Here is a 17947-nt window from a genome sequence, read left to right as displayed (position 1 = left end):
GTAGGGAGCAGCCACAGAGCAAACAGCCTGAAGACCGGAGTGGGAAGAATACTGATGGTAAATCAGGAGAGTGGAGATCTCATGACTAGCTCTGGTCCTGTATGATGGGATTCTAGAAAAGTCCCAGAGCTCCAGTTGCTAAACCGGAATCTGTGTAGTAGGGGTACTCGTGTCTGTCCTTTCCATCCTGTGGGACAATTTGACGCTGATGATTATCCTTTCTTTAGTGGTTATGGTATGCCAGCCACTTTCATCATCCTGCTTCACTGAAATCACAGCCATAGGAGCTCTTCCAGTGAAAATACCCATTTTTCAGATGAGAAAAGCAAGGCTCACTTTTGAGTGACTCCAGACCACAGTGAGTGAGGCGTGGAGCTGCTGTGAGCCTAGCACTGACTGACTCTGGAGGCCACACTTCTAACTGCAGTGCTGTTCCCTTGAAGGTGCTCCATGGGAGAACTAAAACCAGCTACACTGGCATCGGGGCACTTGTTACCACTGATGAGGACCAGGGTCTTCAGTCATCCGGAGCCTCCATTTTTTTTTTTTTCTGGGAGAACAACGGCTTTGAAGTTGAGGGGTTCGGTGGCTGTCGAACAATTTGGGCATCTTCACAAGCTGGAATGGCCAGTTGATTCTGTCCATGAATTTAGCTCCAAGCTACCCCACCTTGTCCCGTGCAGAGCAGTACACCCTGCCCAGGAGTGTCAGCTGGCTGATTGTCACCTGCGGAGGGACGGTCAGCTGGAGCTCAGCCCCTGAACACCTCAGTGGCTTCTCTCTGGCTCAAATTTAAATTGTGAGCATCCTGAAAGCCTCCCTGGGGTGCAGGTGCTCAGGAAGGTGTCCTCAAGCCATTCACGGCCCTTTCACCTTGTAACCAACTTGCTCCTGTGCCAACTCAGGCCCTGGTGTGCTTGACCCTGGCCTTCACGCCTCATCCGTGAGCTCATTCTGGTCTTTCAGACTTCTCACTCATTGACTCATGTCTCCTGCACTGCCTTTTCTTGGCTCCTTCTCAAGGGCTTTGGGTTGTTCTGGTGTCACAGGCTCTCAACTTCAAGTTCCCCTTGCAGTCAGCCCCACCCCGGCTGTCCTCCTCTTGGCTATGTGCCAAAGAGTTTTAGGCTCTACTACTCCTTTCCAAGGTGTGTTTCAGATGGATTCTTCTGGGCCAGTGGTCCTCCATCCTTCTCTATCATCCCTGTGGTCTTTGGGTTAACTCTCAAGGATTTATAACTTCTATAAGGATCTAAAATCTTTGTTGTGGTTTTTGTTTTTTAATTTAAATTCAATTAGCCAACATGTAGTACATCGTTAGTTTCAGATGTAGTGTTCAATAATTCATCAGCTGTGTGTAACACCCAGTGCCCTCCTTAATGCCCGTTGTGTTTTTATTTTGATTGAACAATCCCCTTACATAACCGTGATCTCTATAAAAGCAGAAACCTGTTTGTACTTTGCTTACTACAATCTATGACATAGAATCTGGATGACCAGGAACAAGACAAGTATATCCACTCCCACAGTTGCCATTCAGTGTTATAGTGGAGGTGCCAGCCAAGGGAACTAGGCAGAGAAAAGAAATAAAGCACATTCAGATTGGAAAGGAAGGAGCAAAGCTATCTGTATGTTCAGATGACATGATGGTGTATGTAGAGAACCCTAAGAATCCACAAAAAAACTATGAGAACCAATAAAACAGTTAATAAAGGTTGCAGGATACAAGACAATCTAAGAAAGTTGTACTTCTGTACACTAGCAATGACTATCTGGAAATGAAATTAAGGAAAACGATTCCTTTTACGATAGCATCAAAAAGAATAAACTACCCAAGAATAAATTTTTAAAAAGAAGGGCAAGACGTGCACTCGGAAAACCACAGAAGATGATTGAGAGAGATAAAAGAAGGCCTGAATAAATGGAAAGACAGCCCATGTTCTGGGACTGGAAGACTGAGTATTGATAAGATGTCAGTACTCCCCAGATTGGTGTATAGACTCAGTGTAATCCCTGCCAACATCCCTGCTACCACCATCGCAGAGATGTTCAAGCTGATGCTCAGAGTTTTGGAAATGCAAGGGAACCACAATAACCGAAAATGTCTTGAGAAAGAAGAACAGATTTGAGGGGCGCACACCTCTTGATTTCAAAAGCTCACTACAAAGGGCGTTATGTTTGCAACACAAAGCCCATGTGAAGCTGGCACAGAAATGGATCTAGATAGAGATCAATGGACTAGAACTGAGCCCAGAAATAAACCCATAGGTTTATGGTCAGTTGGTTTTCAACAAGGGTGTCAAGACAACTCAATGGGGAAACCAGAGTCATGCCGGGGCAGCTGGTTACCCTCAGGCAACACAACAGTGTCTCATCACATCCTCTGATGCCACCAGGTGTGATGGTTCATTTTACACGTCAGCTTGACGGGGCTGAGGGATGCCCACCTAACTGGTAAAAGACTATTTCTGGGTGTGTCTGGGAGGGAGTTTCTGGAGGAGGTTAGAGTTTGAATAGGTAGCCTGAATGAAGACAAAGCGCCCCCACCACATGGGTGGGGCATTATCTAATCCAACGAGGGCTCAACTAAAACAAAAAGATGGAGGAAGTACAAATTCTCTTTCTCTCTTCTTGAGCTGGCCCATCCATCTTCTTCTGCCCTTGGACATCAGAGCTCCTGGTTCTTGGCCTTCGGACTCCAGAAATTAAACCAGGCCTTTGGACTGAATGATATCGCTGGCTTTCCTGGGTCTCCCACTTGCAGACAGCAGATTGTAGGATTTCTCAGCCTCCATAACCATGCGAGCCAATTCCCATAATAAACCTCTTCTCATATATCTATATTTACCCTTTGGTTCTGTGTCTCTGGCTAATACAGCAATGGATGGCGCCATCCAGATATCCCCCACTAGTCTGGGATGCTGCCTTCTTTTGAATAGAAAGCACACGTCCATAGAACTTTCCATCTGCTTTGTTCTCTCTGGTTCCTTCCCACTTAACCAGTCACGGAGCACTTTAGAAGGCTGTGTCAGTCGGAGGTTTGAATAATAGCACTGTCATTACCTCAAGCATTGTTGAGACATGAAGGTAAGATGTGTCTCATTTTTCAGGTTCTCAGAAGTGATGGCATCAAGCCAGATGGTCCCATTAACTCTCGAGGACTTACTTTTGATGCTTTCCACCTTTAAATAAAAATGTCTTTTAAAGGAAGTGAAGAAAAGTTGAAGGCTATCATTGACCTCAATACAGCAGAGTTTCTCACATCTGAAGACACATTATCTATGCATGAGGCTTTTGGAGTTTATCTGACGAGAGTTTGATGTACAGTTTTTAGAGTCAAGAAAATTCTCTCACTCTTGATTCAAAACAATGAGGAATTCAAAATGCAGGCAAGGAGCAGAAGATTCTGGTCTTGATGGGAATAGTCTGGTGACGCTCTTCTGTGCCTGACTCCTGCTGAGTTCAGCCACAGCTTTTTCTTCCAATGGACCATTCATTTATGACTTTGCGCATTGGTATATCCATCCATAAAGTGGGGGATGGGCCAGACTTTCAGCTTCTGACTCGCCTTCAGTGTTCCTGATCTGTTTATAGTGGCTTTATCTTAGTTTGGTGCCCTCAAAGACCACAATAATAGCAGCAGCTAACATTCCTGGGTGAGGTCAGGACCGCGTGCGTTCTATACCCTTTCCTTTGGTCCCTTCACCACGGCTAGGAAATAGGTTCTTCCATGCTTTCCATTGCACAGATGAGGAAATAGAGACCCAGACAGGTTAAGTATCTGGCCCAAGATCACACAGCCAGCAAGTGTGTCAGAGCTGGCCTTCAAACCTAGCTCTGACCATCAAGTCTCGACTATGGTCTGGCTCTGGATGACTATTGGCAATAGCAAGGAAGCCACAGTGGGGGGTTTTGGGAGGATATGGAAGCGATGCGTGAGTGACTGAGATCACCCGGGGACACTGTCAGGCTGTGCCTGTAGGTTCTGTGGGCATTGTCTGCCTTTACCCACCTGGCTTCCACCCCATACCTTCTGCTGGGACCCCACCCTCCTCCACTCCCTGTGACTCAGGGACTCCTGTCCCCCCCACCGGGTGACAGAGAATCGGCCCTTCGACACATCTCATTCCCACGGGGCACCGTGTTTGCTTCTGTAAGGCGTGCATGTCCTAAGCCAGAGCAAGGGGAAGAGTCCTTGAACTGACGGCCTGAGGGACCCCAGGATTAACGTAAAGCACCTTCGCTTTCCTGCTTCTTCCGTTTTCTTTCCTTAAATCAGTTTGCATTGAGCTTCTCAATGTTTACAAGTAAAGAAATTCCCAGCCAGCACAGGGCACCCCACGCTGCTGGTGGCCCCCCTCCTGTTTTATTTTGTGTTCTATTACTCCCGACTTCACCTGGCAACCTACTTGCACAGGAGAAACGCCGGACCACCCTGGAGAGGAATGTGATAATGAGGTTTGCAGACTGAGAGAGGGGAGAAGCTTGTGTGCCAATGTTTGTACAGGCGGTTTCTCTTCTCGAGACCAAACCGTCCCTGAGGCTCCGTCTTGCAGATGATGATGCAAAGGACAGGATTTCTCCCGAGGCGTCGTCTCTGTGCTTCATTTCCTTGGATCGTCTCTTCAAAAAAGCTCCAGAAACGTCGGTGAGAAATCGGAACTATCTCCCTGTCTCACGGATGTGACTCGGACCCGCCGTGAGTTTCTTTCCGGGGCTGCTAGCTCAGCCAGTCATCCTGAGTCATCACCTTGTTTGAACATTTTATACGTTCCGAAAGGTGTGAAAAAGCTTTCCTGCCAACAGGTCCAGGATGAAGTAAGCAAACTCTCCTTGAAGCATTTCTTTGAAGGAGAAAGGGGCTCCCGAGACCAAGTTGCTCTGTGGGTGATCAGACGTATTGATGATAGGAAATTGCTCACGGGCAGGGAAACTGAGGCTTGTTCTGTAAAGCGGGATGAATGACCTGTCCACGAAGATGGTGAAAAGCCCCAGCCAGCTCGCACCGGTCAGTACGCCCAGGGCCTAGCGTCTTGTCCGCTCTCTGGATCCTTGCTGAAGGTGACCGGACGGGCAGTGCTGCTACTCAGACAGCCTGCGGTCACCCTGACTGCCCCTCTGTGTCTTAGAGGGACTCCCTGATGACCCTCGACATGCGGGGTCTGTGATTGTTGGTCCTCCGCCACCGAGGTGGTGAAGGACGGGGGAGCTCCAGAGCCTCTTCCCTTGAATCAGGAATGTTCTGCCTCACCCCCTCACCCCAGCCTCTGAAGAGCAAGGCCAGGCTCTGAACCCCCCGAGGACCTCCTGGTGTGGAGTTCCTTTATAACTAGGCCCCCTTCCACCTCTCAAGCTCCCTTTGTCCCCGAATCTCCTCCTTAAGAGCCTCTGCCCTGCATTTTCTTCCTTTGTCCGCTCCACGCGCCACCCCAGCTACCGGTTCCTGGGCCGGAGCGTGGAGGGTGCGTTGTGTCCTCCTCCCAGGCGGCCTGGGAGCACAGCGGGCCTCCCTTCCCATCTGTCCGGGCGGCTGGCTCACCCCTTCTCTGGTGGTTTTGCGTGAACGCGCTCCAGAGTCCTTGGACAGAGCATGATGGGAGATTGAGGGCATTTCTCTTCTTTGCCAACTGGTGTTCATTCCAAGACCTTTCTGTGCAAGTTATTCCCAGTGGAAACACCAGCCTCTCGATTCCCGATGTGGGCCTTGCTTTCTAAAATTCTCCCATGTGCGTATTTCGTACAATGCACGTATAGAAGCATGCACGCATCTCAAGTGTTCAACTTTCGGGTTTTTGGAAATTGAATTCCTGTGTAACCAGACCCCAGTGCAGGAGTCAGATGATGACCCCCATGATCAGAGAACAGTGGAGGAAGGCCGCGGAGGGAGGCTGCAGAGGGAGCCCGGGCGAGGGCCACGCCCCCGCCGGCCACCCTGCCTGGAACCCAGGCTCAGACGCTGAGTCGGGGCCGCCCTCCAGGCCTACAGGGTCAGGTTCCTGGGTCAGTGTTTCCCTTGTTTTGGGTATTTATCTACTCCCTTTTACGCTGTGACTTACTCTTTCTTTGAAATTGCAATCCCTCTTGGTTCATGGGCCCCAAAGCAGCCGCCCTATAAAAGCATTTACATGTAGGGGCGGACAGCATGGCGTGGGAAAGGCGGCTTGGCGCAGGGATCGCCTTTAGAGAGGGCTGTGCACACGGACCGCAGACGTGCTTGGCCGCGAGGGACGATTCCCGATTGCTGTAAAATAAATAACAAGATCTGCTGGTCATCGGCCCGGTATTTTTCTCCTGGGCTGGTGTCCTTCAGGCTGCTTCCCACCCCACCCCCTACCCGTGTCGGCAAGTTCTGGTCGCCTGTCATCCAGAAGGCTCGCCGTGCGTTTTCTGCACCACCAGAGTCCGCTGGCACCTGACACGAGGCTCTCTGGCTTTGATTCGACTTCCGTCAGAAAACCTCGGTTCCCACTGAGCTGCCAGGTCGGGGAGTGAGCCAAAGCGATGCTGCATTTGCTGGAGGTCTGCCCCGGGCGGGGTTGAGGACCGTGGCGGGCACCTCTGATGCCGAGGCGAGAGCCCACGGAGGGGTGTCGGGCCGGCGGCTGGCAAACGTGCCCGACGGTGCTCCGTGCTTGCTGCTCCTTCCCCCGCCCCCCCCCTCAGACCGGGGAAGGCCTGGGACTCGGGCTCTGTGCCCGCTGACCCATCTGTGGCCGCTCGGCATTCCAACACTTCCAGGTTGCGTGTCTGCCGGCCCACGGCTGCTCCCTTCCGGTCCTGCTGGACCACCCCTCCCTCAACAGGTCGACAGCCGGGGAGGTGGTTCTGTGCATCTTGAACACTGTGTACCTGCAGGCCTAGCTGTCGCATTTGGACCCGGGGCTTTCCTCAGTTCCCTGGTGGCCGAGGGGGAAGGTGTGTGTGGGTCTGAGCACCAGGGTACGAGCCCTGCCCGTCACGCTGCTGCAACAGGCACTCATCCTCTTGCGTGCACCCAGAGTTGCTCCTTGCAAGTACCCGGCAGGTGCTTACAAAGCAGCTGTGGGCAGCGGGCACTGCGGTGGGCAGTGGTTTACCACCAGATACAAGATGAGCCAGGGAGTGAGAGGTGCTGGGAGGGAACGAGAGGCCCCAGAGGCAAGTGGAGGTGAGCAGTGCTGGTGCCGTGTCGGGGTGGGGCAGAGTGGGCTCCCCAAGGATCGGGTGTTTCTGCACTGACCTGCTCGCAGGGAGGGAGTCAGCCATGTGCTCACAGGGAGAGACTGTCCTGTCCGGGGCAGAGGGAACACAAGCGGAAGCATCCAGGAGTGGGGAGGGGTGTGGCGGGAGGAGTGAGGATAGATTAGCCTCCCCCCACCCCCTGCCCCAGCCCCCCAAACAGGGGGAGGGTCAGAAACAGGCCACACCAGGAATTCAAACCACCGAGATTCACATATTCAGATATAATCTCATTACAGGTTTTACTTCCTTTTCCTCTGCATTTGTCAGGGAGACAAAAATGGGGTATAGTACCTGCTTTCTGCAGAGCCACCTCGGAACGTTCTAGAAGAGACTCTCAGCTCTGGGACCCTGACATTTTGGTCAATATTTTACGTCGTTAGCATGCAGTGAGTCCCGGGTTAACGGAAAAGGGAAGCATCTTGACTTTCTCAGGTGCAACCATGACATCACCAATTATAATGGAAATTTTGCTCCTTGGAGAGGAAGGGCAGGGCTGACTAGCAGAGATGGCGGGTATAAAGATGAGATGTGGGCCCTGCAGACATTCCTCTTCTCTGAAGAATCATCTAGGGCCTGTGAGGATTTTTCCTTTAATTGAACAAAATACCTTCAGACACTGTCTCCCTGCCTTTGGCAAAGCCAACACATGCACGATGACCAGTGGGGGACAGGCTAGGACACAAAATCACTGAGCCGTCTTCCTTGCCGTGACCAAAAGCGAATGGAGATAAAGCCACTTGGAGGGACAGCCTCCAGGCCATGCTGACCCCAGAGCAGGAGAGACGGCTAAGGTGGCGTTGCCTTCTGGGTGATCTAAAGTGGCTTTGCCTTTCCTGATGTTTTCAGGCTCAAATGCTTCCCAGGCAGAATGAAGACCAAGGGGAGCGGTCAGAAACACCACTGGCCTGTCTGGCACACAGGGGAGACAAATCCCGTTCTTTCAAAGACAGCGGTGTGGGAAACCATTAATGCAAGAGAGAGCAGCCCAATCCAAGTGTGGGGTGGCCCTGAAGCCAGGCCCTGGAAATGTTTGTGAAAGAAGTTAATAACTGGATATTTCAGAAGAAATTGAAGCAGGAATCACGGGGAAAATTTATTTCTATTTATGTTGAACGAACACTCATGAAGCCCTTGCTGTGTTCTTGGCACCTTACTGATGCATTCTCACTTAATCTTCCCAAAAATGCTACAATAGAGGCCTCTTACTCTCCACCCACGACAAGGAAACCGAGTCATGGAGAGGGAGTCATTCATCCATGGCCAGACATGACCGCCCTACACTCACTTCATGGCCTTGCCTTATTTTGATGATCACACATCTGGAAGGCCCTGGCAGGTAGATACGACAACAGGGACAACAGAGATTGTTCTCAGGATTTCCAAAAGTGCAAGGTCTTCACCCAAAAGAAGAGGTCAGTGTGTTCAATATACACAGGAGAGAGAATGTTGTGAGCAGCAAGAAGTGACAATAATGAAACGCAAGAGCTGGGATCTTTCCAGGCTCTTATTGGGAAGATGAGTCATGCATGGCTGTGTGGGCCCTTGTGCATTTGTCACAGAAGGTCTGCATTCATTCAACAAATACTTATGGAGCTGTGTCGGGCACTGGGGATGCAATAGTGAACACAGCAGATGAAATCTCTGCTTCACGTGCTAGTGAGGGAATTCAAAGAATAAACAAGTAAATAATGTCAATAGAGTGGACAGAATGTCGGCTGATCCTGAATCCCAGCCAGAATGTCAGCTGATCCTGAATCCCAGCAGAATGTCGGCTGATCCTGAATCCCAGCAGAATGTCGGCTGATCCTGAATCCCAGCAGAATGTCGGCTGATCCTGAATCCCAGCAGAATGTCGGCTGATCCTGAATCCCAGCAGAATGTCGGCTGATCCTGAATCCCAGCAGAATGTCGGCTGATCCTGAATCCCAGCAGAATGTCGGCTGATCCTGAATCCCAGCAGAATGTCGGCTGATCCTGAATCCCAGCAGAATGTCGGCTGATCCTGAATCCCAGCAGAATGTCGGCTGATCCTGAATCCCAGCAGAATGTCGGCTGATCCTGAATCCCAGCAGAATGTCGGCTGATCCTGAATCCCAGCAGAATGTCGGCTGATCCTGAATCCCAGCAGAATGTCGGCTGATCCTGAATCCCAGCAGAATGTCGGCTGATCCTGAATCCCAGCAGAATGTCGGCTGATCCTGAATCCCAGCAGAATGTCGGCTGATCCTGAATCCCAGCAGAATGTCGGCTGATCCTGAATCCCAGCAGAATGTCGGCTGATCCTGAATCCCAGCAGAATGTCGGCTGATCCTGAATCCCAGCAGAATGTCGGCTGATCCTGAATCCCAGCAGAATGTCAGCTGATCCTGAATCCCAGCAGAATGTCGGCTGATCCTGAATCCCAGCAGAATGTCGGCTGATCCTGAATCCCAGCAGAATAAAACACTAGATAATAACTAACTACTTGAGCAGGATAACTTTGCCGAGTGTCTACACTGCCAAGACAGAGTTTGGGCACTTCTAATGTAAAGCTATATAAGCCTTACCATGTGTATAACTTGATCCCTAGCTCATTGCACAAGTTCTTGTTAAAATCAAATAAATGTTCGTGGCGGATTTCATTAGTCAGCTAATCAACAGCCATTACCAACCATTTTCTCCCTTGCATGGGAGTGGAAGCCACATAACCCATTTCTGGTCATTTGAATATATGGGTGCCATCTGGGAAATGCATAAGGAGAGAGACATAACCAGATAGCTCTCCTGCATTGCTAGTTCAGTACCTCTGATGCCTACATTTGCACATGATAACCGGAGGATATATCAGGAGCTGTGGCAGCCTTTCTGTGAGTATGAGTATTCAAGCCACAGTGCACAAGACATTGAGGATGGTCAAACACAGGGACTTACTCCACCCCGTTCCTGAAACACTAAAGAGCAGAGTTAACATGGGTCTACCTGCCCACCCTTGATTCAGTTTTATTTGTCGTTGAAAGCATATTTAACTAATATATTTCAAAACAAAGACATCCCCGATCTCTTTGTGGATACCACAATATCCACAAAAAGGTGTGTTTAAAATGTTCATCACAGCATTATTCACTGTAGTCCAATCCCAGAAATAGCAAGGGTAACCATCAACAGAATGAATAAACGAACAGTGGTATTTCATACGATCGAACCCTACCCAGCCATGAAAAGGGGTAGACCCTTACGTGTTCATGCAGCCATGTGGAGGAATCTCAAAGGCCTTATGCCGAGTGAAAGAGGTCACACACAAAGGTGATGTCCCCTATGATTTCACGTATAAAACGTTCTTTAACCACCAACCTAATTTGTGGTGGGGAAAAAATCAGAACTCTGGACGCAGCTAGAGGGCTGTGGTGGACAACTGGGAAGGTGGCTTGAAGGGACTTTCTGGTGATGGCCATGTTCTGGACTGTGATGGGGTTAAAGTTGCACTGGTGGGTAAAAATGTTGCTGCTATGATTCGTGCATTCCATCATATATAAATTTTGCCTCAAAAGAAAAAAAAGAAACTTAAAAAAGATTGAACTCAATGTGAATCAGTGGTTAGGGTGTTGCACTATAAATGTGCGTTACTTTGAATATATCCCCGCATAGGATGGAGCTGTGGACGTCAAGGGATGGGTAGACACGTAGGTGGGCTGATAGATGAAGAAAAATGCTGAACTGCTCATGGTAAAATCTAAGCAGTGGGTAGATGAGTGCTGACCGTACAATTCTTTTAAATTCTCTGCATGTTGGAACTTTACAGAATAAAATTTGGAGGGAAGACATTCATGGAGGCATGGGAGAAGTTGCTACCGATAAAACGTTTCGTGTTTGGAAGGCAACAGCATCCTTCCTTCGGGGAATGCGGTTCTCTGGAAATGAGAATCAGACCTAGGAGTCTAGATGAGCCGGGGTGGAGTTTTACTTCTTGGGACTGAGCTATTCATGCAAAGCTTTGTGTAATGCCGGGGAGGATTGTCTCCAACAGATACAAAAGGGGGCACGTCAGCAACCAAGTGAGCTTAGCCTCCAAGACCAGAATAAACCTGTAAGCCAGCGACCTCGGGATTACGCTGCATTGAAAGTTTCAGCAAGGAACATTGAAATTCAGGTACCAGAAGTGAGCCCTTGGGGGAAAGCATGGTTGAGCTCCAGCCTTCTCTCTTTTATTAGAATCGACATTTTATGTGGCACAAACAAATGTGCACTGAAAGCTCTCAGGCTTAGCCCTGCCCTTTCTGGGCCCTTGGTGGATAATGCTTCTATTTTCTGGGCCACTGATTTATTTGTGCAAAAAATGAACTAATGGGATGACTATTAATGAGATTGAAATGCAAAGCACCTGGGCATAGAGGGCGAGAGCCTTTTATTTTGGTCTGGAGTTGTTTTGCAATTAACCCACGAGTTTTGCCCACTGTGGCTTAGACAGGGAGGAAGACACAGGAAGGTGTAGATGGTGTCCGTGTGCTGTGGGCGCCAGGACCGCCCTGCGGGCAGTCTCCCACCTACAGTTTCAGATTTTGAGGTCTCTGCACTCAGGAAGGAGANCAATCCCAGAAATAGCAAGGGTAACCATCAACAGAATGAATAAACGAACAGTGGTATTTCATACGATCGAACCCTACCCAGCCATGAAAAGGGGTAGACCCTTACGTGTTCATGCAGCCATGTGGAGGAATCTCAAAGGCCTTATGCCGAATGAAAGATGTCACACACAAAGGTGATGTCCCCTATGATTTCATGTATAAAACGTTCTTTAACCACCAACCTAATTTGTGGTGGGGAAAAAATCAGAACTCTGGACGCAGCTAGAGGGCTGTGGTGGACAACTGGGAAGGTGGCTTGAAGGGACTTTCTGGTGATGGCCATGTTCTGGACTGTGATGGGGTTTTAAGTTGCATTGGTGGGTAAAAATGTTGCTGCTATGATTCGTGCATTCCATCGTATATAAATTTTGCTTCAAAAGAAAAAAAAAGAAACTTAAAAAAGATTGAACTCAATGTGAATCAGTGGTTAGGGTGTTGCACTATAAATGTGCGTTACTTTGAATATATCCCCGCATAGGATGGAGCTGTGGACGTCAAGGGATGGGTAGACACGTAGGTGGGCTGATAGATGAAGAAAAATGCTGAACTGCTCATGGTAAAATCTAAGCAGTGGGTAGATGAGTGCTGACCGTACAATTCTTTTAAATTCTCTGCATGTTGGAACTTTACAGAATAAAATTTGGAGGGAAGACATTCATGGAGGCATGGGAGAAGTTGCTACCGATAAAACGTTTCGTGTTTGGAAGGCAACAGCATCCTTCCTTCGGGGAATGCGGTTCTCTGGAAATGAGAATCAGACCTAGGAGTCTAGATGAGCCGGGGTGGAGTTTTACTTCTTGGGACTGAGCTATTCATGCAAAGCTTTGTGTAATGCCGGGGAGGATTGTCTCCAACAGATACAAAAGGGGGCACGTCAGCAACCAAGTGAGCTTAGCCTCCAAGACCAGAATAAACCTGTAAGCCAGCGACCTCGGGATTACGCTGCATTGAAAGTTTCAGCAAGGAACATTGAAATTCAGGTACCAGAAGTGAGCCCTTGGGGGAAAGCATGGTTGAGCTCCAGCCTTCTCTCTTTTATTAGAATCGACATTTTATGTGGCACAAACAAATGTGCACTGAAAGCTCTCAGGCTTAGCCCTGCCCTTTCTGGGCCCTTGGTGGATAATGCTTCTATTTTCTGGGCCACTGATTTATTTGTGCAAAAAATGAACTAATGGGATGACTATTAATGAGATTGAAATGCAAAGCACCTGGGCATAGAGGGCGAGAGCCTTTTATTTTGGTCTGGAGTTGTTTTGCAATTAACCCACGAGTTTTGCCCACTGTGGCTTAGACAGGGAGGAAGACACAGGAAGGTGTAGATGGTGTCCGTGTGCTGTGGGCGCCAGGACCGCCCTGCGGGCAGTCTCCCACCTACAGTTTCAGATTTTGAGGTCTCTGCACTCAGGAAGGAGGTGGAATTCAAAAGGACACAGCCCCTGGAGGGCAGAACTGGACTAGAGGCTGTGCGAACCATTGCTGAAGGCCAACTCCTCTTTCCAGCGGACTTAAAATAGATATAGCTACATTTTAATGATGTAAAAGTGATGAAGATAGCTGTTGTAAATTTTTTGAAACATTACATATAATTTTTTTTTCAAAAACAAAAAAAAGAATCCCCTCTGTCACCGCCTTGAAGTCACTATTGGGGTGTCTGCATGTGTGTGTGTGCACGTGCTCCCACTCGTGCGTGCGCACACACATTCCTGTGATTCCAGAATCCAGAAGCAGAAACCTGTCTGGTGTGAATTCCAGCTTAAACACATGCGCGTCCTGTGATCCTCTGAGCCCCCATCTCTCCATCTATGGTATAGGAGCTTTGTGTAAGGATTAAATGTGTTCCTCTATTTAGAGAATTTGGAAACATCTTGCATGTGGAGAGCAGAATGAGGTCTATATGTTGTTACATATAATGTACAGATTGTCCAGCAAATGTTTCAATGTTAGTGTTGCTCTGTGTGACACAATCTTTCCCATCCCTTGGCCTTACTTGACTTTCCTCCCCATCAGCACGTCCTGGAGAACCTTCCACATTAGCACCGTACTGACATCTTGGGGTCTCTAACTGCGGCAGGGAACCCATCACATGGATATACTATAGTTTATTTCCCTGTTCTCTTGAGAGAGTGGTATTTTATTGTCGAAACCATGCGTTTCTCCAAGTGAAAGAATGTTTAATAATAATTATTGCACAATAACAGGTGTAAATTGGGCTGTCTTGGGAAAACCAGATGTGACCCCAGTCTGATCCTCACCATCCAGGCAGCAGCGAGCATCCCCACGTATGCGTCCCTGTGCTTGAAGTTTCTTTCTGGGTGAAATCCAGAGAAGTAAACTCACACATCATAGGGCACAGCGTTTTTATTTTTAACAAACGCTGCGTTGTGGCTTTCCTACGTAGCCGAACCACCTTTATGTTGCCCTCAACTCGCACGTGCAGCAGGGGAACAGCGCACCTGTTATCTCGAGTTCAGTTTTTCCTTGTTTGAAGGGTGAAAAACGGTACTTGTGTTTGTTCCCATGTTCATTTCCCTGATACCGGGAAGATGAACATTTTTCTTTTTCTTCCTTCTCCTCCCGCTCTCCTCCCCCTTTGCATAGGTGTGCATTATGGCAGCTGATACCAAAGCTTGCCAAGCAGTTGCATGATAAGGCTCGTCACCTTTACTATCGCAAGCTTGCCGTGACCACGTAGGGTGTTGGGCTTGGTGTGATAAACCTTATCTCTGCCCATTTTTCCTCTCTGTGGCTGGCGGAACATGATTTTGTTCATCTGTCATTGCGGGATCATAATCCCGGCCTCGCCTAATCCACAGTAGCATTAGGAAGAACGAGCAAACCACGGAGGAATAGAGGCGTGAACAGGGAGTCCGTTGTCTTTAGTCAGGGTGCTTATGCACTGTTTGGACTGTTCACAACCAGCCCGATGCTACCTGTTGCCAGTGGAATTAAAATTAATTAAGTTTTAAAACAGTGTGTATTACTATAGATTTCCATGCATCCTCCAGGCCAGGAAAGCACATAGATTTTCTCTCCTGGATCAACTGGACATTGGCTTTCTAGAACACCATGTTAGGGAGGTTTGGGAAGCCTTAGCCAGGATTCGCAGGGTTTGTTAGTGGCATCCTTCCCAGCCAAGGGAGGGGGAAAGGAAACATGGATGCTTTGACAACAGGTGGGTGTATTATCTCGTGGAGCCAAAGGTGTGAGGGTGTGGTCCCCTCCGGGTTGGTTAGCTCAGGGCTCACTGACGCTCTCAAGGATGGGGTTCTTGAGGTGCCTGGGTGGCTCTGTCAGTGAAGCATCCAGCTCTTGGTCTCAGCTCAGGTCTTGATCTCAAGATTGTGAGTTCAAGCCCCGCATGGGTGCCCCGCCTCTTCCACCCTGACCGCGGTAGCCTTTGTCCTCAAACCTGGCCCCTCGGACTCACTTGGGGGCTGCTAGGGCTCCATGCATCAGTTCTTCACCAGACAGGTGCCTGGGCTTAAGGGAAAACGTGTCCCTACCTCTTTCAAGGGTGAAGTCACATGCCCCTGCAGACTAAGCCAACCGTGTTGCCATCCAAAACCGCAACCCTGTATCGAAACCAGTCACTAGAAAGGGAAAGGGACTTGCAGGTGGGTCGTCAACTCTGCAAGATCATCCTTCCCTGGGGCTGGAGGAAGGGGGCCCACCTCCCTGCGAAGGATGAGTCACTGAAGTTTGAACAAAATCAGGGACCCCTGGTAAGGGAGAAGGAGGGGCTGGCGGTCGGGTAGACCTTTTGGCGTCTGCTGTGGCCTCTGGAAGCCCTTTCCTGGCACGGCAGGCCTAGCTCTGCCTCAGTGGCCTTCCCCTTCCCCAGGAGTTGCAGCCAGTGCCTGCCCCATCACCTTCTGCTTGTTGCTTATTGGTACAGCTGAGATGACTGACACCCGGTACACCCAATGACAGGATCCGTCTGGTTTTTGGCCCCGCAGGCACGCCTCTACTTGGAGACCCGGTTTCTATTTCCCCAGAGGAGGGCCCACCACCCACTACCTGGTGGTGACAGTTGGGGGGGTTGGCATGTCACCGTCACCCCACAGTAATGCCTGACCATGTCCTCGAAGACCCCTCCCACTGGGCAGTGTGTCTTGGAATAGTTTTGAGTGGACCCACTGAGCGCTGGGAGGCAGGCGTTGCTGGCTGCTTCGCTTGTGGCCTGTGTACCCCGCACCCCAGCACCCTGTGCTCCAGCCCCGGTCTGCAGACAGGTCTCATGGAGTAGAGTCAGGGTTTGAGCCCAAGCAAGCTGGCTCCACACCTGCCCCCTGACCGTGGAGGGAGGTCATTTCCCTCCTTTTAAAGGAAATGCACTCCTCAAGTTTAGTCCCATTTAAATACGACCTGGTCCTTCCTCATAAGTGGAACTCAGTTCTCCATCAGCAGGGGTTGGACACTGAACCAGTCCACCAAGGAGGCAGGAATTGGGGTGGCATCCAAAATGAGTCTTTATGTAGGGCCCCCGCTATCATGATCCTTGTGAGGACAGCAGTGGCAGGAACTCCTGGTTACTTGGCACCCATTCTCTCCAGCCAAGCCAAGTGCTTCACCTGATGCTTCCATCGGTCCTCGCGTTACTTCTGTGAAGGCCACCTTACGTGGTTGGACACACACACCCAGAGAGGCTGAGCCACCTGCCTAGGGTTGCACAGCTAATAAGCAGCAGAGCCAGGATTAAATCCCAATCCGTCATAGGCTAGAGCCCAGGAACATAGATGCCCTGAGGCTCCCCAGTACGGTAAGGGCAGCGACATCAATAATTCATGTAGGACTGAGTCATTATTCTGACTTGTAGCTAAGTGCAGGAGGACTTTGTTCAGTGGCTTCCCGATCACCTATGAGCTGTGTGCTCTGTGCACTGTGGAGACTGTTTTCCAGAGCCGGACTGGGGACACACTGATTTGACACATGGTCAGACAACGGGGGAGGGGCTCTGAGCCCCACGCTCTCTCAAGAACGCCAGGGTGCACGCTCCCTGTAGTGATTTCACGCACGCTCTCATAACAGCTTGTCACAGCAATTAGCGATGCACATGGCAAGTGGGGAGCCCGCTTGGCAGGCTCGCGCTCTGTCCCCGGATGTCTGCAGGTGCTGTAGAAACCCCACAGCCCGGCTTTGAGAAGGGCAGTCGGTTTCTAGATCTGACCAGTCACAAGATCAGCCCCACACGTGGCCTTCCTCCATGAGAACTTTCCAGATTGCTCACCATCCCTGGGCAGAGCTGTCCCCTCTCAGATGCATGATGTGCCTGTGGCTGGTACACTTTCCACCAGAGCCCCTGGTTAATACTGCTTGCTGGGGTCATTTTCTCATTTGTATATATCTTTTTCCTCATTTTCTGTTGGACCCCAGATGCAGAAAGTTGCAGTGATTTCCCTTAATCTGCACACCAGCTTCATCTGTGGTCTATGAATGCTCCTCTTTTGCTTTATGCATTCATTCACCCTGTGTTCTTGCTTTTCCATGTAGTACTAAGATTGAAGGACATCTCTGTTGTTACTGTATGCCTAGACCCCCGTTCTCGACCTTCTTCATGTCAGTACCCCTTTATACTCTTTTTTTTTTAAAGATTTTATTCATTTGAGAGCCAGTGAGCATGAGCAGGGGGAGGGGCACAGGCAGAGGGAGAAGCAGACTCCCCACTGAGCAGGGAGCCCGATACGGGGCTCGATCCCAGGCCCCTGAGATCATGACTCGAGCTGAAGGCAGATGCTTCACCGACTGAGCCACCCAGGCGTCCCCCCTTTAAAGTCTTAAAAATCATTGAGTACCCCCCAAAAAGCAGTTTCTTATGTGGGCCACATACATCAGTACTTACAGTATTAAATATAAAACCTGAAAATTGTTTTAAAAATTGATTTTACAATAACTAGGAAAACTATTATTTTAACATATCCATATATGCCCATTGCGTGTTAACATAAATAATGTACCTCGTGAGAAGTAACCATTTCACAGTATTAAAGCGAGTTCAGTGAGACGTTTCACTGTCTTACACGTTGGCAAAGCTGATGTGTTCTAAGGCACCCAGGTGGTCCTACCCACTGCTTCATGACCTCATGAACATTCCAAAGGGGATTGGGGGAGCCTGAGAGCACCTC

The 17947-nt window shown here is 49.5% G+C and overlaps 1 protein-coding gene across 1 annotated transcript in view; it reads left to right on the top strand.

Moving 5' to 3' along the window:
- The window catches only part of TMEM132C (transmembrane protein 132C), a 310078-nt gene that overhangs the window by 144876 nt on the left and 147255 nt on the right, over positions 1-17947 (top strand). The window lies entirely within an intron of this gene.

Source organism: Ailuropoda melanoleuca, chromosome 12 (assembly GCF_002007445.2).
Source record: "Ailuropoda melanoleuca isolate Jingjing chromosome 12, ASM200744v2, whole genome shotgun sequence".
In the NCBI taxonomy this organism is placed as follows: Eukaryota; Metazoa; Chordata; class Mammalia; order Carnivora; family Ursidae; genus Ailuropoda; species Ailuropoda melanoleuca.
Note: the sequence above shows the minus strand (reverse complement) of the source record. Positions and strands in the feature narration are given on the sequence as shown.